The sequence below is a fragment of the Ailuropoda melanoleuca genome, chromosome 2 (genome assembly GCF_002007445.2).
Source record: "Ailuropoda melanoleuca isolate Jingjing chromosome 2, ASM200744v2, whole genome shotgun sequence".
In the NCBI taxonomy this organism is placed as follows: Eukaryota; Metazoa; Chordata; class Mammalia; order Carnivora; family Ursidae; genus Ailuropoda; species Ailuropoda melanoleuca.
In genome coordinates, this window is record NC_048219.1 from 128100410 (window position 1) to 128122154 (window position 21745).

Here is a 21745-nt window from a genome sequence, read left to right on the forward strand (position 1 = left end):
TCAGAAGGAGAGGGAGAGAGAGAGAATCTCAAGCAGACTCCCAGCTGAGCATGGTGTCCATTATCACAGGGCTTGATTTCATGACCCTGAGATCAAGACCTAAGTCAAAATCAAGAGTCAGACACTTAACCTCCCGAGCTACCCAGGTGCCCCAAATCATTTAGGTAAATTTATATGGCTGTGCTATTCATTAAAAAGGGGGAAACCCATGGCATTTAATAAAAACTCTCCCAAGCACCAGAGGACTCTCAAGTTGAGTGCTTGACACTGTAGGGACCAATGGGTACACTTGGGGTTCACAGCTGGCCCGAAACAAACCTCAGGGTCCCAGCCTCACCCCTGGAGGCCACTGCATGGCCAGGACAAGCCCAAACCCCACCTGCAAAATGTCCAGGCCTCTGCAAGCCTCAGTCCCATGCCTAACCCATCAATCCCTTCAGAGCTAAGCACTTTCTCTCCTCTTCTATTCCTATGCATTCTTTTACCTCAGGATAATTAAGGATGGGCAATGTTCTTGCCCAGCCAAGGTGACCAGCAAAACACCCCCAAGTACATTTCCCAAAGTCTGGGCTCTTCAGTAAGTACAATAAGTGGGGGTAGAATCCAGTTTACAAAACTCTATGGCCAGAAAAAGATCTATCGAATTGTTTAAGAGCACAATCGAGTTAAAAATGTCCATAACTCCCGTTATGAAGTACAACATTTCACACCTTGCCAACTGTAGCATCTGTACTCAGATGTCTGGAAACCTCACCATCTTCTCCAAGAACAAGAGAGAGAGGTGCTTGCTTCACAGTTTTGGAAACAAGGGGGCCATTCACATAAAAAATAATAGCAATTTCCAAGAATCAGTTGTTTTGGCAAACAAGCTAAAAAGCAATCTCCAGTGGATGCCCTACCATGTGTACCTGAGAGACCTTTTCTCATTCCCATTTTTTTCTTCTTTAAAGATTTTATTTATTTATTTGAGAGACAAAGCAGGAAGAGGAGCAGAGAAAGAGGGACAAGCAGACTCTGTACTGAGTGCAGAGATAATGCAGGGCTCGATCTCATGACCCTTGGATCATGGCCTGAGCCGAAACCGAGCTTAACCAACTGAGCCACCCAGGCGCCCCCATTTCTGTTCTTACTTAAAAATGCACTTGCATTTGTAAGATAACTGGGTCTTGATCAGACATGACGCTAGGTTTTGTTTCCAGCTACTACAAATGACTGGATTCAAAGGTATCTTTAAGACATGGTGGGGATAGGGGGACATTGCTAGTGGGGCTATCTAAGTGTACAAGTTTTTTTGACAAAAATGTCATCGACTCAACTCAAAGAGTCCTTAGGAGAGTCCTCACCCTCCTGGCTCCCTTTGCCTTGCCTCCTTCATCCCCCAGACTCGGACTTCTCTGAGGCACCCATTCAATTCCTTCTCTAAGGCTGGCACTCAGTTCCACTGTCCCAGCCTCTCTGGCTGCAGCAGCGGCATATTATAATAGCTCACAACATTTGTTAGGCCCTTTCTGTATACTGGTAGGCAGTGTGCCAAGCACTTTACATGCATCATCTTACAACCTTGTAACAATTCTGAAGGTGGTAATATAATATTATTATGCTCATTTTACACTTGAAAAGCACCAGGCCTGAGAGATTAAGTCCTTTGCCTGAGGTGACACAGTAGGTAAAGTGTCAGAAGTCAGGTTTTTGTGACTTCAAAGCCCAAGCTCTTTCCTCTTTGCATTCAGCCCTTTCTTGTTCCCTTTCCTTGTTCCTCCTGGCTCGTGCTTCCTGTTACAGCCTCTCTATTCAGCTAACTTCCGCACAACAGATTGATCTTGCCCAGTGCCCGGGCGTCCTGAGGGTTCCCTGGCAACCACCGGGTCTTGAGGTCCTCAGCAGTACCCTTGTTAAGTGCTCTCTGCCGCCCCCACCTGGCAAGCCTGCACACTGACTAGTGTGCCGTGGGCGACACGTTTGCTAAGAGGAGCATGACTTTCTTAACATACTTCTATTTTCATTAATCAGATGTGTACGTGTTACCATTTAAATCAAAGTCAATTGTCAAGATTAGGATCTAAGAATACATTTAAGGTCTCAAAAATGGATTAACAAGAACGTAAATTTAACTTTAATTGGATACACGGGTCCTCAAAAAAAAGTTAATGGGAAATAAGGACATTTCAAATTCAAAATTCTTTGAGGCTTTTCCTAGAAATGAGAAATTATAATTTAAAAAAACCCACTGTGTCTCTTTAACATGATTTCATGCTTATAAGTATGTTTGTTCATGAAATTTGCTGGAGTGTTTTGGGAATGCCAGTCGAAAATGTAAATTTATTGGCTTGAGGTCATTGTTTCTTCAACTTATTAGAAACAAGCCCGTGGGAGATTAATAGTGATCTCTTGGAGCACAATATTGCTTGCTTGATCCTGTTGTGTGCCAGGTATGCAGTAGGTGTTCAGCAAATGTTTGATGAATTATAAAGAGTATCTAAACAGCTTTTATAAGTTACAGAGGAGTGCAGAAGAACGTTATTTAACTTGGGTTAACACTAAAACTTTCCCCAACTACACAGTTGTTTGGAGAGCTTAGTCAATAAAATACTGTATGAGTACAATGAAATGGGTACCCTGTTCCTCCAAAGTTAATGACTTTCTCAAGCATTTGGCTTTCTTACCATGCACTTAGCACCATTATTTCTAGGCCAATCAATAGGCACAATTCCAAGATTAAGAGCAATTTGGATCATTATTCTCCTTTCATCACGTATTCATTATTTTCTGTTTGAATAAGACCTGTAATCAGTGTTATTTACCAATCTTTACAGTGAAACTTTAAACCACTGATTGTTCCTGTCTTTGCAGGTATTAAATGCCATTTCAAATATCCTTTCAATAATTTTGTAATAGCTAATGAAGTCCATTTTTCCAGATTTTTCAGTCTGCTGAAGGAGCATTGAACCCCCAGGAGTCTTTAAAAAGTATGTGTTGTTTAATTGGTGGCAGCTGTTCCTTAGAAAGTTACCCAAGTATATAAAAGTGTTTTTCCCCCCTGTTTAATGTTTTTTTTTAATCACGGTTTAAGTTATCCTTGAAATATATATGGAATACATATGAAGGTCCCCTGAAGTTCTTTGATATTGAAAATTTCAGATATTATTACTTCCAACATATGCAAGAAATTGTAAGACAGTACCCTTTAATTTTGGATTTAATTACTAAAACTTAAAGAACATATATTCTCTTGGTATCCTGGATAGCTTTCTTCGAGACAAATTGGTAATTTATTGTGGTTAGTTCTAAAACGTGTACATTCTGTGTTACTTGACTGCAACATTTTTTCCTGCGTTGTCCTTGAATTCTTTCCAAAAATCATTAAGTATTGGATACATACAGCAATAGCAGATTTGCTTAAATGTCACTATTAATCCAGTTTATAACCTCCAACATTTTGTATGAAGAATTTTGGAAAGAAACCCTGACAGAGACATCTAATGTCCAGAAGAACCAGAGCCAAATAGCCTGATTTTACAGTGGAAGGATAGCCAAGATGCACATTTTCTGAGTGTGGTTTTACTGAAAGGCTGTGTGCAGATGAAATATGGCTTTTAAGAACACAATCTTCATGGAAAAGGTCTTTCTTGACATAGCACTGGGCTGACTTTCAAGCGAAGGTCAAAGTACTTTCTGCGGGCCTATTTTTAGGTTTTCCATTTCTCAACTGGACGTTCCCAGTTTTGAATCCGTGCAACGCAGATTGCGTGGTGCTGGAGAGGACCAGAGAGGCCCGGTCTCTGCGGTTCCCAGGTTTCCGGCCCGGGGACTCCCAGCTTCGCGCATCTCCCACGTCCTGGACCCACGGATCAGTGTCCTCTCTGAAAAGCAAAGGCATACTTGGGGTTCTCTCTTATTTGGCTCTTTTGAATTTTCTGACACAGCGGCGACCTGACATTATCATTATTAACCACGAGCTGTGTAGATCTTCAAACCGTAAACCTGAACGGAACAGAAGCAATGAGGTCAAAGTGATTTCATTCAGATGCAGGTGGAAGAAAGCAGGAAACAAGAGCATGTTGATAGAAAATGTCAAATGCCATTCATTTGTTTTCGAAATTGAATACAAGGACCTAGACAAGTCTGTAACAAAGAAATCAATATGATTCCGTTTTATATTATGGCCTTTCACTGAAAGAGACAGAAGAATGAAGATGAAAGGACCAGGGGAAAGTCCAGCAAGCAACCTTGATGTAGGCAGAACTTCTGAAAGGAAAATATCTGATGTCATAATCATGTATTTTCTCCCCACAAAGGATTCGGTGGGTTTCTTGTTGTTGTTGTTGTTTTTTTAAAGATTTTATTTATTTATTTGACAGAGATAGAGACAGCCAGCGAGAGAGGGAACACAAGCAGGGGGAGTGGGAGAGGAAGAAGCAGGCTCCCAGTGGAGAAGCCTGATGTGGGGCTCGATCCCAGAACTCCCAGATCACGCCCTGAGCCGAACGCAGACGCTCAATGGACTGAGCCACCCAGGCGCCCCATGTTGTTGTTTTTGTTTTGTTTTGTTTGTTTTTTAAGGAGTACTCCCTAAATTTGTTACAAGCAGCGCCTTGATTTTATAGAAAGTTTAGGAGCATATATATTCACAAAATATTTTATTTCTTCTTTTTTAGTGAGGAAATATTTAAATACTTTTCTTCGGGATGTTGGAGACTATTGCTTGCTCTCCTCTTGCCCCCTAAAATGTTACTTTCATTACATAACANGGGAGAGGAAGAAGCAGGCTCATAGCAGAGGAGCCTGATGTGGGGCTCGATCCCATAACGCCAGGATCACGCCCTGAGCCGAAGGCAGACGCTTAACCGCTGTGCCACCCAGGTGCCCCTATTTCTTCTTTTTTAGTGAGGAAATATTTAAATACTTTTCTTCGGGATGTTGGAGACTATTGCTTGCTCGCCTCTTGCCCCCTAAAATGTTACTTTCATTACATAACAGCCCCATCTTGTGGTTATTTGTAAACTTTCCATTAAATATATGTTGCATTTTCACAGTTATGGGCATAAGTGGGGATCTTCTTTTTTAATGTTCCCTGGAGCCTGGGTGAAATTAAGCAGGAAAGAAGAACGAGCAAACATTAATTCAGTTTAAATATCCACACACTGGAGAGGAGAGTACATGGTCGGTGTTTAGTAAAATACTGGTTGAAATAATGCTAAGTGAAGGGAGAGTGGTGCTAAAAGCAAAGAGGAAATGCAATAAGGTCCTGTCCAGCACCCCCCCCCCAGGAGGAGCACCTTCAGCTCCCTCATATCTTGATAAATCATTTGACCTTGTACCTACCTGCTTCACTAGCCCTAGGAGGCTCGCTTATCCATATCTGTATCCCTACCACTTAACACAGAGCTTTGCAATGCTAGGTGCCTGCATTGGGGAGGACTCCGGTTACACATGGCAGAAACACAGCTGGATCTAGCTTCAGAAGAACAGGAAGGTAATGGCTCATGTAACCAAACAGCCAGAGGAACAGAGGAAGTGGTTAACTAGGGAGATCTGAAACAGAGATTTGAATGCCAGCAAGACTCTTTCTCCAACTCATGTCTCTGATTATCTCTGCTTATAGTCCCATTTCCTACCCTGCTTCTCAACTGGCTTTTTGCAGCTTCCAGGCTCACATCTTCACAGCTCTCTAAATGGAGGGAAGAAGCTTGCTTTTCCCAGAAGAGATTTGGAAAAAGTCAGGGAAGAAGTCTGATTGGCCTGTTTTGGGCCAAATGACCACACTTTGGTCAATTGCACTGGCCAAGGGAGTGAGATACATTGATTGGCTAAGCTTGGGTAATTGGTCACCATTCAGTCAATCACTGTGGGAGAGGATGTAGGGTCATGGGAAATGATAAAACGCCTATCCGGAGGGAGGGAGAGAAGGAGCCGCAGTTTCTCTAGAGACGGAGGGGGAATGGATAGCTCAACACACTTATTTGCAGCAGGTTCCCTCCTTTCCTGTCCTGTCTATGTCTGTCACGTCACCCAATAAATATTTGCTCAATGAATGACAGATTTTCTAGATGAGTAGAAGATCTCTGGGTAAACATAATTGGTACTCGTGTAAGGTTAGAGGCGTGTTAGCTCTTTTCTGGAGCTGGAGAAACCACACGTTTCCTTCCCTTATCAAACCTTGTAGCCTTTCCCCATCCCTGTCTATGGTCATGTATGTTCTTTCTCTGGCGGAACTTAAACCAAGAATCCTGGTTTTTCTCCTCTACTCAACTCAATGAACGCCTTCTCTCTCCTTTGCGTATTTTCTCCTTTGGTCTGGCTTTGGGGTTGCCTTCGCTTTCCTGAGCACCCCGGTATTCCTTGCCACATAGAATAATAAGAAAAATAACAAACATGAGGAAGTTTCAAAGCTTCAATAATCATACCAAATTGTTTCCCCTTTTAAGATATTTGAAAGCTGCACACAATTAAAAGGAACTTTTCCCCCCAAGATGATGGTTTGGTTTTATTTAAATACTGAAGTAAGTTAGGTTGCTAACATAATTTAAGTTCACTTTTGCTTCTTCTGTAACATTTTGCTTTGGACATTTTGTTTCTTTGAGTCTTTATATTTTATTGTATTTTTTCCATAACTGTGTAATTATTGCCTTGTTCTTGGAATTTAATTAGTTGCAATTTTTATTATTATAAATAACATTGTGATGAATTTCCTTGTGATCTTTAACCATGTTTGATTTTCCTTTAAAGCAATTCCTGAAAATGGGATTATTAAAGCATATGAATATTTTTATTAAAAATGTATTTTTCCTTTGTTATAACATTTTTGAAAAGTGCTAGAAATATATACAAGAAAATAAATATCATTTTTAATAAGCTTACTGCTCAGAGATAGCAACTATTACAATTTTACTGGATATATATTTTTTCATGTATTCATTTACCTTAAACAAGAGTAATTACAAAGATACATTAATAATATTTATTTACTTAGGGGCGCCTGGGTGGCGCAGTCGTTAAGCGTCTGCCTTTGGCTCAGGGCGTGATCCCAGAGTTCTGGGATCGAGCCCCACATCAGGCCCCTCAACTGGAAGCCTGCTTCTTCCTCTCTCACTCCCCCTGCTTGTGTTCCCTCTCTCGCTCGCTGTCTCTCTCTCTGTCAAATAAATAAATAAAATCTTTAAAAAAAATAATATTTATTTACTTAACAGTAATTCACATTTTTATAGTATTAACAATTTTAATGGCCCATTGTTATTCTATTGTATGGATGGATACTGTAATCAATCAAAACGCCCCATTGCTGGACTTTTATATTGTTTCCAGTATATGGTACTTGAATTCTTAGACATAAATCTTGGTGAATATATCTGATGCAGGCATGAGGTGTCCCTATTTCAAGATATGTTGTGAGTTTTAAATATTCAGACCGATGGTACCTCGGTCTCCCATTGCACTCTTGCCTGGGCCGCACTGATGTTAGGGCTGGGTCTGGCCGACAAGAGTCAGATACTTAGTTCCAGATGTGGAAAGACCTGGAGAGAAGGGGATTAGTCAGGGGAGAATGCAAGACACCATTTTTTTTACTTTCTCTCATTTCGGTAGAATGAAAACAGAAGCATAAGCATGCATTGGATGGCCAGCAGTGTGCTTTTGGGCCACTCACTTGGAATAGATGTGTTTGGTGAGGAAGAGATGAGATTATGGGTGCAGAGTCCTAGGAAGGCAAGAGGCACTCGATAATATTCGTTCTTTTTCCTGAGAAGGAGAGGGAGGGTCCTTATCTGCGAACCTTCTGGGTATCTTCACATATCTGGACAAAAACACCTTTCCACAACAATAAACCTAAAGGGAGAACTGCAAACCAGCCGGTGAATGGGAAGGAAGTTTTGTACTGCTTGTTTGTATGAGAGATAAGCCCAGGGGATTTGCTTTATTTTGTTTACTAAGGCAAATCACAGACAGGAGCTTCCGGAAAGGCTCTTCTGGAACCACTGTCTGCTCTTGACCGTTGCGGGAGCAGTCCCGCACCCCGACAGCCGGCGGAAGGTAGGAGCCGGCTGCTGCAGGGTACCTGATGGGGAGCCACTGAGCTGTTTGGAATGAACTGCCCACCTACTGTTAAGTAATGTTCTGTCTCTAATACAGTCTTTGCACGGAGGAGAATGTGCCGTGCACTTGGCGGCAGCCTTCACCACGCATCTTCTTGCCGAGCTGCCATCGGGAAGGGTGAGGGTGGCGGTGAAGGGTGAAGGCTTTGCCATCATCGAGGAGCCAGGCAGCCGTCAGGAAGGGTGAGGGTGGCGGCCTGGACGGTCTGGCTGCAGCACCTAGGACAGTTAAGCAGGGCAGCCGAGCAGCGGGTGACGGCGGGTCCTAGCGCAACCCCATCCAGCAGTACTCCCTGGGGTTCTGCAAGCAGTGATGGGCTCTGGAGAACGGGCTTCGCCACAGCACGAAGCTGCAAGCTCGTGAAGCTTTGTCCTGGGCTTCCCAGAATCCACGCTCAAGCCGTGGTGTCCTGAGCCGTGTTCCAGTTGCACTCCACCTCTTACCAGAAGTACAGTTAATCGGGACTCCCCTCCTCCCCTTAATGTCAAAAATGTATTTTTGATAATAAATGTTCCCTTCGCTGCATGGCTCTGTTTCACTAGGACCATGGTTGCCGCCCGAGCCACGCAGCGTCGCACGTGCGCCTGGTATCGTCGGCTCCGGACGGATCCAGCTATATTCGCTCATCAAAGACACGGAAAGCAGCTCCCCCAAAGAGAATCGCACCAAGTTCCGCCACCTCTCCCACCCTCAAATACTCAAACCATTGAGTTTTCTAGGGAAAGTTGGTTGCCAGCTACCTGTCGGGTCGCAAATCCTCTGGAGAATAATGCTTATGTTCCAAAAGGACCCTTGGGCTCTATGGTGATGCAGAGTTTCAGAATGGAACTTGATTTGCAGGAGGCAGAGAACTTGGGCTGCAACACGATGGATAATAAAAGTGCCTACATTCTTATCCTGAGCATCTTTTAATTCACCTTGATTATGATCATTTTTTAAAAAATGAAAAAAATTTTGGATGACAGATCTCTTTTCTTTTAATGTTAGTTGAGAAAAGATTTTTAATCAGCCCTTTCCATGAGGACCTTCTTTGAGTGTTTTCGGCATTTATTGAGTACCTTGGAGGGATCAAGCGTTCTCTTAGAGGCTTCGCCTTGTGCAGAAGTTGATGGGCCATTTATGTTAACAAAAAGATTCTTGTGAACCAGATCCTGCTGTTGAGTTCTATACCGTTGGCGTGTTTCTGCTATTTTGTTTTTAAAAACTAAGTTCAATAAACAAATGCTGTAGGTCTAGGTCTGGCTGACCCAAGCCGGTCCCTTCTTCCTGTGGCATTTGAACTTGAGATTAGCTCAGGCAACTTTGATGATTGCTAGCCCTCATCTCTAACCCTGGATGGAGCCCAAGGATTTCTCAATCATGAAGTGTTGAGAGGGACCCCTTCTCTCCTCATCTCACAAGCTGAATCAGGTGGGTGATGGTTCAGGCATGAGTCCAATCCTCTTCAATTTTTCTCTCTGCACAAAGAGGAGAGCCAAAGAAGAATGAGTGACTAGACTTTGTAACTGCTCATTACGGGGCCATTCATTACACTTTTTAGTATGCAGTATGTTAATAAGCCAAGATATTATGGCAGAGGGTCCATAACTAATCTGCTGTAATAAATAAGAGTAACGGCCATGGTACCAGTATATTCTGTGGATATAATGTGCTGCTGGCAAAGTCTGACATTTTAAATAAACTTTAGTCTTGAGGTATTTAAAAAAACATAAAGGCGGTAATGAAATATAGAGCACAACATTAGTTGACACAGCAATTCCTGCCTCCCAAGACCCTGCTAAAAACCTGAGTTTAAATCTTCATCTTGAAATACACAGCTCGTCTATGATTTTAAGTGAGTTGTAAAACTTTTATGGAGTGTGCCCTAACTTTATTTAAAAAATATTCTCCACTTTTATAGTAAAGGTGACCCAGAAGTACCTTGTGAATAACAGAACAACATATTTAAGCTATTAAAGTCACCTCTCTAGACAATACATAAGCCTTTGTGGTACTTCTATCTCTCCTGGAAGGAAGTGAGAAGAGGGAAGACTCTTGAATTCACAATTTACCCCAAACACACTGATTTACCTCCAGAAGTGACAGAGTTGTACCTCCAACAGGCAGACTTCAAACCTGCCACCAAGTTGAAAAGAGGATTCAAAAGCTAAGACCACTTATTACGGAAACCCAGAGAAAGTCAAATATTTGTATACCTGAGTGTTGAAATTGCAAAAAGTTCATACTCCCCACACCTGGTTTAGATTTGTTGTTTTTGGACTTTCAAAAGCTGGCTTGGGCCCGTGGGATGAGTTCATTCCCATATATGGAGAACTAATTTTAAGTCCAAAAACTAATTAAGATACTTGAGTGCTTTTTATTTACTGCCAGTTTCATCACTGAGTTGCAATTCCCCTATTACATCAAGCTCCCGTACATGTCTCTGTCAAAAACAAACCAGGCATTTTCTCCCTTCCTTTCTTTTTTCTTTTTCAGCTTGAAAATGGTTGCTGTCCATTAAATATATACATTACGTATGTGTGTATTTATACACACACACACACAGGACGGTCTCCAGCCTAACACAGTATGCGCAGCTCCAGGTAGATACAGCAAGGGTGTAGCAAACACGAGACAGCAATGATTCATCTATTTATTTCTTCTCTTTTTCACTGAATCACATACAATAACTAGAATGCATCATAACCGACCAAAAGCATTTAGCAAATAGTTTCTTTGATGTGGTGCCACAGTGTTATTCAAATGACACTAGTTTTAGTCACTGAAAGGAAGCTCCACTTTCTGCAAACTCCATAAAGTATTCATTTCCAGAAGTATTTGCCAGAAGGCAATTATTTATGGAATTTAAGAGTCTTGTTAAGACCATTTGGATGACACGAATACTGTTTTCGGTATTTCTAGAGGTCAGGGAACAGGGCACTGTTTTTTTTTTTTTTTCTCCATAGGAACCCACTGCAGAAGCCTTAGCTGCCTTTCACCAGTACTCAGTGGCACCTTTTCCTTCTGTCTCCTCTTCCAGCCTCGGTTTCAAAGGGCGGAAGCCAAGGACAGACTCTGGAAGGCTGGAGGGCTTGGGTCTGGCTGTTGCGCCTGTGTCTTTGGGGGAAATGTGCTGCTTAGCCTGGCCGGCTGGAGGGCAGGCAGGAAGTGTGGACGGATGTCCTTTATTTCAGGTAAGGTTAGATAAATGGCAAGTCTGTCTTGGGGAAAGTTTTAGTGGGAGGGAAAAAGGAAATCCTTTCCCTTTTATTGGTAGACTCATCCATTCCTATCATACTCATCCGAGGAGCAAGAGATAGAAAGAGTAGAGGAGTGACAAGAAGGCAGAGAAGAGGCCAACAGGTAGGATTTATAGGGAGGGAGGCAGAAAGGGAAGAGAAGAAGCTAGTGAGATTCCAGGAGCTGGTGCTGGGGAGGAGGTCTGGCAATGGGGCAGGATCCAGAGCAGAGGAGGGCGAAGGCCCCACTGGGTGGTGGGGAAGGGGCATGCATGGAGGCCTCCTCCCTGAGAGGCTGCCTTCCTCCGGCATCGTCCCGCCGTTCACGGTACTGCTCTAATGTCTTCTGTTACAGCCTGAAACCAGTCAAACCATCATTTTGCTTCAAAAAATTATGGAGGGACCTGTGTGGATTTTTTTTCAATAATTTTTATATCCTCCAAAGTGGAAGGAATTCATATCGTCTAAAACACACGCAAGTTTTGTCTTACAAACAAAATGTATTCTTCATTTTACAAATATCCCTGTAGCTTTCAATTGATGTGGACACCAGTATAATTATTTTGAAAATCATTTCAAAGGGCTGGCATTGAGGAGGGTTTGGTGTGATGGATCTGTACCCTGAAGGCGGTTGCACACATCTACACATATGTTAAAATTCATAGAACTATATGCCAAAAGGAGAAAAGTCAATAATTTAAAAAGTGAAATAAAATACAGTGTTACTGCCACAAAACAAGAAAAGCCCAGTTCCGTTGTAAGATCCAAGGTCTCTGTCTGTCTGTCTGCCAGTCTATCTTTCTGTAATTAGCATAAAGGCTAATGTGGCTGTTGAGAAGAGACTAGATTTACTTGAAAGGTCCAGACTTGCTCTGTACAAACATAAATGCTTATTAAACACTTGCTGTGGAATTCCCCAAAAGTCACTTTCCTTGAAGCAGGTGCTTTGTGCCCCCCTCCCCCAGATGTTCGAATAGACTAAAATTTAGGAAATCTGTGCTCTCCTTCTGACTTTGCATCAAACTTCTTGAACTTGACTGGTCCTCTTCTGCAAAGTGGGCTTGATTCCTTTGCTTTCCTCGGGAAGGTTGGTATGAGGAAGTCAGTGCAGGGAGAGAGCTGTACAACACACTATGGCCTTTCTTAGGACCAGCTCCATGCACACGCACGTCCGAAGACTGGACAGCGGGGTCGAGGTAGCCTCTCTGCTCCTTTGCTGAAAAAAACAGAAAAGGAGTTGGTTTTCCCTGTTCCCCAGGATACTCTAAATGTCGACACTCCCAACGACGTGCTAGACAGCACCCCCCTCCCATGCCCTGATATTCCAGGGAGAAGGGAGGGTACAGCAGGGAATAATGTCCAGAGAGCTAGAGAAGCCCATCAGGGCAGCGGTGAAAAAGGCTCCAGGCACGGGGCTGAAGCTCAGATGGTATGCGCCTGAATCGTCTGTTTCCAGCTGGCATCCGTCATGACTGGTCATTGGCCGTGCTCCACTGATGTTCACTGATGGTGAACGTAAGCCTGTAAGCAGAGACCACTGAGGCAGCATAAACAAGTGGGGCAGCTTAGTGAAAGAATTTCAAGGCCCTCTTGGTTCGATTTTCCCCCCATCTTTTGTTTTGTTTTGTTTTTTTTCTTTTTTTTTTTTTAATTTATTCGACAGAGATAGAGACAGCCAGCGAGAGGGAACACAAGCAGGGGGAGTGGGAGAGGAAGAAGCAGGCTTATAGCCGGAAGAGCCTGATGTGGGCTCAATCCCATAATGCAGGGATCACGCCCTGAGCTGAAGGCAGACGCTTAACTGCTGTGCCACCCAGGCACCCCATCCCCCCATCTTTTGAAAGAGACATAAATACAGGGAACTATTTCAGACACTGGGAAGAGCATCACTGCAGAAAGTGGAAATGGACACATGGCCTCAGAGCAAGTAAAGACTGATGAGAACTGTGGCCAATTGTGGGTCCAAGGGACAGCTACTAGTTGGCGATAGACTAGGGGTTCTTAACTTTTATTGGGCTGCAGGCCCCTTTGGCAGTCTGGCGAAATATCTAGATCCCTTCTCAGGATGAGGTTTTAAATGAAATAAAATATGTAAGATTACAAAGGAAATGATTATTTCAAAATATGGGGATCCCATTGGTCAAGGTTAAAAGCAATTGTACCCATGTAGAGATATGGATGGTGCAGTGCCAAACATTTTGATTTTTTAAGAGAAGCACAGTGCCAAATTTTTAAATGAAGCTTTCTGAGTTTTAAGTGTCACCATGACATTTTTCAAACACTAAGCCAGTCTACCTCAGCAACGTGTCTGGGTTGGGTTGGCTGCTGGCCACCATTTCGAAACCTCCGTGTTAGATGTTGTAGGAGACTCTTTGTACAAAAGGAATGGTGACAGTCCCACATGATGTCAACAGATAAGACAGGGAACAGTATCATAGCCAAATCAGGGAAAGCCTAATACTTGGCCATTTATCCGATGGAAGAGTACAAAATATGACAGAAAAGATGTATGTGTCCTATGTGCTTAGCTTCAAGTTCATAACAAGGTCAGTCATTATTTTCCTTCCTTTGTGATTTTAATTTTAGCATCCCACCTTCCACTGTGATTTCCCAGAGATATTTAGATAGATTTCAAGTTTGGCTTTGGAATTTAAGGTTTTTAATTTGCTTTCATCACTTTTTTCCACTAACTCTGGGAAAATGGATTTTTTTTTTTTACCCTGATGGGAAAGCGGGGAGAGTTAGTGTCATGCTGTCCACATAGAAAGGTAATACAGGGGTAGACACCAAAGGAAAAACAGAGGGGAGGGTCCTTATTTCAATGAAAATTTCTTACAATTATATTATCTAGAAAGGATTTTTACCTGTTCTGAACTTACCTGAAATTCGGTAAGATCAGATCATTATATTTTCATATAATTAGAAAATAAATTGATCTCTCAAAAGAGTTATGGAATCCATATACATTTGCTTATAAATGGGTTCCCACATTTCAATAAATGGAAGCCATACCATAAGGCCACTAAGTTATTTTTTTCAAATGGAGTCAATGAACTATATAGGGATGACCTTTCCTAAATCAGTGGCTTCTAAATTTTTTGACCACCATATGTAGTAGAGAAGTATATTTTACATCATTGTATGTATGTGATTACATATATACCTATATTTATAAAAACAAAAGTTCCATGAAACTTGCTCTTGCCAAGGGACATGTTTTCTAATTCTATTCTGTTCTATTTCATTTTAAAATGTTGGTCTGAACCTACTGAATTGATTTCACAACCCCCTAGTGGTCTGTGACTTGCACTATGAGAAGCAATGTTATGATAAGTCACCATGTTTCTTTGTCCCTAGGCACAGTCCCCCATTCCCAGATTCTCCCCCAGAATACTCCAGGGCCCACTGAGTCTGGACCCAGTCCTTCTATCTTAATCCATACTTGTTGAAGACTAGGTGTGTGGGTTCTGTATAATTATCACCTTCCCTTGTCTTAATTCTTTAATGTATTCATTTACTCATTTTTTCATTCTTAGTTTCATTTACTTAAGAAAATATTTCTTGAGGGGCGCCTGGGTGGCTCAGTCGTTAATCGTCTGCCTTCTGCTCAGGACGTGATCCCAGAATTCTGGGATCGAGCCCCATGTCAGGCTCTTCCGCTGGGAGCCTGCTTCTTCCTCTCCCCTCTCCCACTCCCCCTGTTTGTGTTCCCTCTCTCGCTGGCTGTCTCTCTCTGTCATATAAATAAATAAAATCTTAAAAAAATATATTTCTTGAATATTCACTATGTGGTAGACACAGGTCTTACATCTAGGGCAATAGGCATGTAAATTGATTATCATGTCATATATTAAGCACTGAGTCAGGTATGCCCAAGTAGTAATGGAATCACAGAGAAGTGGCACGTGGTGGTGGTGAGTTTGAAAGGATAGGGATGGGCTGGATGTCTGACTAGATATTCTTTTGCAGGCATTCCAGTGACCTCTAGAATAAGCTCTCAGCAAGTGAGTCCATACACCTGAGGCCTGGGGGTTGGGGTGGGCATGGGAAGGGAGTCTGTGATGACAGGGTATGCTGACGTCTTTGGCTTATAGTGGGGGGAGGGGAGAAGAAGTGATGAGATCATGGGCTTGTGGGAAAATTTGGAGGTCTCCCAGCCTGGTGCTAATTTTTCTCTCACAGAGAGTTGACATCGCAAAAATGTGTTATGTTCATGTTGACAAAGGATCTCATCTTTCACTGTGGCATTCCCTAAGAATTGATTCTTGCCAACAGCAAAGACTAGTCCTGAGCTGCGAATGAACAAGAACTTTCAGGATCACTCCTCATGAAGAGCCCCTTCTTCCTCTGAAAGTTCAAAATTCCAAGATCCAGTTAGAGCTGGAAACAAATTCAGTAGCGGTCCTCCAACCACTTCCATTTTGTAGAGGAAGACAATTGAAGCCAGTGACCCACACAAGTCCACACAGACAGTCAGTGGGAGGGTCAGGCCTGGAAGCCGTTTTCTGCCTCGTGCCCCGGCCTGGGTGCCATGCCCATGACTACCTGATGAGGAGCTTTGGAGGGTGGGGCGCAGGGAGCATGGTAGCCTCTCCTTTTGCGGCTTCCTATTCAAGCCAAGGGAGGCACCGGCACAAGCGGTAGATGATGGCTTCTTGTTTAGAGGGTCCAGCGGAAGTGACAGGTCACTGCAATTTTAATGAAGTCTGCTTTGTTCAAACAGCAAACATCCGGGCTGGAAGGAGCTTTGGAAACTTACCACATTGGTGTCTTGAGCTCTCCTCAGCCCCAAATGCCCTCTCTCCTTCTGCCTTAGGGAGGCTCCTCAGGGTTAAACCCATTTAATTTGTCTCTGTCTAATTTCTTCCTTGCATACACAAAAATGCAGCATTGTTAACAATTCAATGTGTATAAAACTCACCTAAGGAACTTGTTTAAAATGTTAATCCCAGAACCTATCCCCAGACCTTCCAATTCTTAGGTCTTGGTGCAGGTAAGTCCAGAAACCTGCCTTTTAAATATCTCCTTTAGGATGGCGATACATGTATCCCCTTAGGGCACAGTTACAAAAAAATACAGGAGTAAGAGCATTTAGGGTTTGAAGAAAATGGACAGCTGGGCTCCCCAGAAGTCGTTTCCTCTCCTGACTGAAATGAAGTTAAAGGACCAAAACAGCTTCCTTCAACCAAACCACCAAGGCTACTTAGAATAGCCTTCTTTCCCCAGATTGCCAGGGAATCTCCACAAGTTGACCCACAAAGAAGTAGGATTGGGATGTGAACTGCATGGGAGAAGATCACATTAGAAGTCCTTTAATGCAATTAGCAGTGGGGCCCCAAACCCCAGGACAAAGCAGCACCAGTGGAAGTAATTGATTCCACAGTGGCCACAAGGTGGCGATCTTCTGCATCTATTTGAAACGCTCCGTGCGTTCTCATCAGGTTTCACTTATTTTCAATATTAAATACATCATTAGTTTTAGAAGTATGCATTAATTTTAAAAGGATGCAAGGAGAAATGGTTTAACAAGCAAGGCTTCAAACTTTCATTTCAATCAAATACTGACATACTTTAGATGGAAGAATTTAGTGAGATTTCCACATCAAACCCCAGAAAAAAGATAAAAATCTGTTTGAGAAAAGGCTGTAGTCTTTGCAAAATGAAAAATGTCACTCAAAGAAAGTGTCTTAAAAGCTTTCTGAGAAGTTGGGATTTTTTGAGAACTAGCAGGTACAATCTGGTCATTAAAAAATAAAAAAAGCATCATGTGGTAAAATTTCCTTTTTATTGGTCTGTCATCAGGATCTGAAAATGAAAAACAGAGAAAGAGAAAAAAGCTCTGGATAAACATCACACCAGGACAGTTCTGAACCAACAGCGACAGTGCAGCCATGGCTTGGCTGGTGTGGACCCGAGTTTCTCCCAGCAACTCCCCCGGGGTCTCCTGGGAGGGGCAGCAGCAGGTGGGCACAAGGTGGGCCGAGAGCAGAGAGACGAGGCTGGGAGGGCTCACCACAGCATTATGTCAAGCCAAGCAGCACAGCCTCAGACTACTGGAAGGCCAAGCCATTGGCAAGGTCACTGTGGGCCTGAGACCTCGGGCACAGAGAAGCCCATGGTTGGATTTACAAGGAGACCAAGACAACATTCCACAGGGATGGGCTGCAAAAGCCAGCAAAAGCCTCAGGCCAGTGGAGAGTGCCGGGGACAGGGTTGTTGGTCACCTGGTGGGCTTTGAGTCATATGTGTCCGAGTCTGTGCACCGGTAGCAGGGAGCGGTCCTTGGCCACAGCCTCACAGCGAGGATGTCCCTGACACATTGGGATGTAGAAACAACGTGTCTAGGAAGCTCAGTAGGAGGACGGTGGGGAGGGATAAAAAAAATCAATCCTCACTTTTCAAGAGCACATGGGAAAGCTGACCTCATATCCTACCCTCTCATTTCAGCTTCCCCTGGAAGAAGGAACGCTGGAAGGCAAGAGGACATCACTGAAGAAAGTACAAAAGGCCATCAGGACTAAAAGGGGGCAAGGAGATAGAGCAGGCCTCCAGCCTGGGCCTTCTTTGCTTTCAGTCTTCCTTGTTTCTCCCATTGTGCTCTTGGTCAGGATAGGAAATGGTTGGAAGGGGAAAATTCTTGTGAAGAAAAAAAGACTGGGGGAGCTGTTTTCTTAGAAATTTGGAGAGTGCAGGAGAGATGCCTGAGATATTTCTTTTCTTTTTTTAAAGGTTTTATTTATTTATTTGGGGGAGAGAGAGAGCAAGAGAAGGGTGAAGGGCAGAGGGAGAAGCAGACTCCCCACTAAGCAGGGAGCCAGACCCAGGGCTCGATCCCAGGACGCTGGGATCATGACCTGAGCTGCAGGCAGACGCTTAACCGACTGAGCCACCCAGGTGCCCCTCTCTTTTCTCTTTTCTTTATAGTGTGGGGCTGGGGCAAAGGCCTTGAGGTCCTGGTTGTTTTAAGGGACAGCCACCCCATGGTTATTCTCTGTTCAGGCCCACTCACTGCAGGGAAGATCAGATGAGAGCTTTGGCAGAGAGGTTAGACGTTCTCTCCAAAGCCAGTGTGTCTGCAGGGCAGTGTCCCATGAGAACCTTCCCTGTGCTGCTAGGCAGCCGAGGGAGATGCTTACAGAGCTGAGTAGAGGGAATATCTAAGAAACATTTCCCTCAGCAAGACCATTTTCCCACTGCATTATCCGTGGATCTAGGGAGCTGGGCTGCCCAAAGCTGGACACACAGAAAGTGCTCAAACCTTGCCAACTGTCATGAGACCCTGGGCCATGAGTAATGTCAGATATGGTAGGTGATCTCAGGGTAAGCAGTTTTATTTAATGGCCCTCCAAATGAAATCCATATTCCTCATCCAGTGTGATAAGTGTCTTAACTTTGGGGACATGTCTCACTGACCAGGGCTGATTTACTTACACTCAGGCAATCAACTCTTAGAGGCAGGAATGGAGAAACGTAGACGTCTGTTTTAAGAAGCAAGTTTCTGAGTTTTTGTTTGTTGCAGTTTTCCTAGCATGGCAGATTTCATGTTCGAAGCTGAAAGTTTCTGATCTCCAATGAGGGGCGTCCGTGCTCAGGATGATTTTCCAATGAAGGGGAGTGGACGTGCACACATTTGCCCTCTTCGGTCTCTGCATAAGCGTCTGCACTGCTCAGGCAGTCAGCCCCGCCCACAGGTCTTCAATGAATAATAAACTAACTGTACTGTTCTCAGATCAAAGCAGCCCTTTTTAACTAATTGAGAGAGTTTCTTGTAATTAGATTTCTTTTAAAGATTTATTTAAAAAAAATAATGTTTCCTTTGGAAGCAGATGCTGTGTTGACTGGTAGTCAAATTACCAGAATCTTAGACATTTTAATATCACTTTAGATAATTAGCTGCATTGCTTTAATTTCCAACTACTGTGCTTTGAGTTCTGTCTGGCAGCCGTGTGGGTATTAGTCTCACAGGAAACTTGCTGAATGGCCAATATGTTGAATGCTTTGGCAAGGCCACAGAATTACAATATATAGTGAGCTCCTTGCTGTAAGCGGAGGACTGTGTAATTTATTGTCCATACTGGGATACTTTTGAGAATAAAAGTAGTCACAGTTAATAATCACTCCAGGAAAAGAGTTATAAACTGGGACTTCCTTGCCTATAAGGCAAGGTTTTTCCTTCAAAGTTATTTCACAGAAAGATGGAAGATGCAGATATAGTTATGTTATTCAGGTTCTCGTGAAGTCACTCATATTCCAGATCAGGCTCCTTTTATTTTATTTTATTTTATTTTATTTTATTTTATTTTATTTTATTTTATTTATTTATTTTATTTTATTTTATTTTATTTATTTTATTTTATTTTATTTTATTTTTTGGCTATTTTTTTATTTTTTGTTACCTAGAAAATACTCTTTAGGCAAGAAATCCTGAAGTGATTCAACCCCTGCTAGCTTTGCATTTTTGTAGAGGTCAACTAATGGAAAACAGATTTAAAAAGGAGGGATAGACATTTGACACAGATTTAGTCATTATTCCTGGGGGTCGTCCCTCAAAATTTCAGTTGCTGGATTTTGCAGTTATAAAAGCAAAAAGATAAAGTGGGTGTGCTGTCAACCAATAGGATAAATGGAAATTCCTATTTTTATGAAAGTGTATGGTTTAGAAGAAATTTTTCAGCGACATCATCGTGCCTGATTTTTAAAAGTATTATACACCAAACAACTGAAGCATGAAGATACCCGCTCTGGATGACGCAGCCAGAGATAAACAAATTGGCCATTGTGATGAAAGAGACAATGGAGACAGAACATGTGTGTGGACACTGAGTGTAAGAGCGGGAAAAATGTTAAATTAAGCATTATTTTATGTAATACCTGATTTTAATATCAACATATAATTTCATTAACAAATTAAAGATTATGATTGGACACTTGAATATTTTATTCATATTCTCAAAAGTTTATGTATTCAAATTGGCCAAAAACTTTCCTTTGGATCTTCTTATGGGGAATCACCTTGTTTCTATGGTCAGCTTCGATCCGGGCATATGTTGTCATCACCATGTGGGTTTCTGTTCTGTGTAGGTTTGTAGCAACAGGCTCCTGGAATTCAGGCAGGGTGGATAAGGGGGTCCCCCTGACATTCTGCCTGGGCGGAAAATTCATCGGGACTCCAGGTGATAGAGCACAACATTGAGCCTGTGAGCAATGTCTTTTTTTTTTTTTTTTGTCCTAAGACCAGCTGCTGTCTTTCAAAATATGACCATGCAGAAGGGAAGGGATTATGAATATGTGCTGGTTCTAAAGATTAATAGATGACGCGCAGGGTCTCTGCAAGCAAAGTCTCTCAGGGCTATACCCAATGGCTCAGGGGCAGTTCTTTTCTATTCCAGGCTCTGAGAAGCCTCCATCATGGACCCAAGCCCTACCTTCGTGTGGTGTTAAGGTGGCCTGGGGTGACCAGCCACTGTATGGATCTGGAAAGAAGAATGTGTCATCCTGGTCTCTTCTGGCATCCTGGGAGTCTGGGGGGGGGCAGTGGGGGTGTTGGTGGATAAGATGCGCTCTTGGACTAACCAGCTCTGCAACTTCAGGCAAATCCCTTAAACTTTCTGAGGGAATTAGAGAAGTTTTCTTCCAGAGCGGACTATTTCTTTTATCTATGAAAATAGAAGCAAAAGGGCAGTGAAACGTTAACATAAATGGTACATAAAATGAACACCTCAGAAGTAAAAAGGAATTAGAACAGTGTGGCTGGAATGATTGGGGAAACCCTCTGGTTTCTTAGGCTTCATGATGAAAAGAAATTAGGTTTCCTTTCTCCATTTACTGTAGACTTAGTTTTATGGATTTTGGGGTGGAAGTACACTGAGGGTCAGGGAAGAGAATTCACTTAATAAAGCCTGTACACACAACTAATGAATCATCAAACTTTACATCAAAAACCAGGGATGTACTGTATGGTGACTAATATAATAAAATAAAAAACATTATTATAAAAAAAAATAATAAAGCCTGTACAGATACATAAAAGGCCCTTAAGAACCAGAGAAATTGGTCTAGCCTCTCAAACCCTAAAGTAAGGTATTACTTGTATGTTGAGGGCCTTGGGGAAAAGGAAATCATGCGATCCTGGTGGCCTTCCTCTTAAATTTGATGACTCCATTTTCTTGATTTGGCCCTTTAAAGGAACTTCAGAGATTTTGAGGTGCTAAGAGCAGTGTTAGGGATGGGAGAGGACTGTAGAGATGGGGAGCCAGGGTGCTGAAGCCCCACCAGGACTGCTATGGTTCTTGGTTGATCTGGCTGTTTTAAGGATTTTATTTATTTATTTGAGAGAGAGAGAGTGAGGGAGAAAGATCACCAGCAGGGGGAGAGGTAGAGGGAGAAGCAGGCTCCCCACTGAGCAGGGAGCCTGACTCGGGGCTTGATCCTAGGACTCC

At 42.8% G+C, this 21745-nt stretch overlaps 1 long non-coding RNA gene across 1 annotated transcript; it reads left to right on the forward strand.

Annotated features, from left to right (window-relative positions):
- Positions 1–11130: 11130 nt before the first annotated feature.
- On the forward strand, positions 11131–17921 carry LOC117796424. Its single transcript, XR_004620930.1, has 3 exons — positions 11131–11261; positions 17109–17269; positions 17754–17921. It is a non-coding gene; the product is annotated as an uncharacterized LOC117796424 (long non-coding RNA).
- Positions 17922–21745: the final 3824 nt, after the last annotated feature.